Consider the following 1,773-nt stretch of genomic DNA (forward strand, 5'->3'; position numbering starts at 1 on the left):
TGTGTGTGTGTGTGTGGGTGACTGGTTATGTTTGTTGTGTGTCTTATCTCTGCACTAATTTCTTCCGCTGTACTCAAGCTTCACTTTCAAAAGAGATCTTGATCTCAATAAGAGTTCTTTATAAAACAAAGGTTATAATAATGATCATAATCCATGAAAATGCTGACATATATTTTCTTTACAGTTTCACAATTCCCAACAGTAAGTAAGTGTTGTCAAACCGTTACATTCTGATTCACACTTCTAGGAAGAGACAACACAATCCACATACAGCTGCACAAATACATCTAGCCTTACATTTCTTCAAAGAAAAACTGATTACAGTAGCTTATTGTGGTTATCAGTCACAGCTCCACTTCCCTCTCACAACAGCCTAAGACAAGTCTTGTGTACAGTTTGATGAAGTGATCCTGTTGTGTTTGGATATACTGTATGTGTTTCTGAGAGTGTGAAAATAGAGCTGCCTCTACTGACACCAAGTTACTCAGACAATAGACTTGAATCCCACATAATTTGACAGGGTGTGGAGATGGAAACCATGTCGACTATAAAAGCTGATTCCCTGCAGTAGCATACTAGCTACTGCAGGGAATTACATATACATCAACACAATTATCAGGTATTAGGGGTTGTGTTGGCATTGCAGCATTTGAAATTGCTTGAGTATTGAGTATTGTAGAGGAGAGGAGAGGAACGCTGACTGAAAACATGCTGTGTATGCAGTGATGAGCGTAAGTGGGTAAATGTGCCTCATAAATATGTCACTTACTGTGTGTGTGTGTGTGGAGGCGAGGTTGGGCAGGCTAGTGTGTCATTTCCTGAAGGAAAATGATAGCAACTGATGTTACCACTTCCTGCAGCATCATACCGATAATTCAGCTAAAACAAACTGTTTTCTCGCTCTCTGGCTCTTCTCTTGATGTCTGACAGACAAGAAATAGGCACAGAGTACACAGAGATGCAGCAGAAAGAGGAGAGGAAGCATAAGAAGAGGAGTAAGAAAGAACACGACGACCGTCAAAGTGAACAATGCAGGTTTGTTCAATGTTCTGTTGTACAAGAACTGAACAAATATTTAACAGAGTGCTGACAGTAACATGTACACACACAAACACACATACACATATACACACAAGTCACTGGGTCCAACTGAACCAGATAAAGGCCATCCGAACATCATAAACCACAGTTGTCCATACACACCACATACACATGGACAGAAATAAAATGTAAAAAGATGGAGAAACATTTTTATGAATTTGGTTTTGCTTTCGTTCAATCCTTCCCTTTAAAAAATAGTGCTACTGGAGTGTTAGTTTGGCCTGTGTACCATAAAGAAAAGCTATAGGCTGTGCAGCATCCCTACACCCTCTGAAAAACACTGAAAGGTGCAGTGAGATGGTGATGTGAGATTAAACTGCTAATCCTCATAAAATGTGACACAAAACCACAGAAGCTGTCAGTATAGTTCCTCCCATCATTAGAATTTGAAGCTCCAAAACGGCTCTAGTGACTGATGCAACAAATGCTCGTTGACAATTACACAGAATTCAAGTGTTCATGGACTGTAACTCTGCAGCAGGTGCATCAGTACGAATGCGTGTTGTGCAGGAAAACTGATGAAACCAACAGTTTTATCTTTTATTTATCTTTAAATCTAGTATAGAACACATTTTTCAACAGCCGTTACTAAATACAGGAAGATGAGTATAACTTTGTGTTAAATGAACTGAAATTTTCTGTAATGTTCTGGTCCAGCCAAAAGTGGGTATG

The sequence above is a fragment of the Morone saxatilis genome, unplaced genomic scaffold, assembly GCF_004916995.1.
Source record: "Morone saxatilis isolate NCDOM2014 unplaced genomic scaffold, NCSU_SB_2.0 Contig11, whole genome shotgun sequence".
In the NCBI taxonomy this organism is placed as follows: Eukaryota; Metazoa; Chordata; class Actinopteri; family Moronidae; genus Morone; species Morone saxatilis.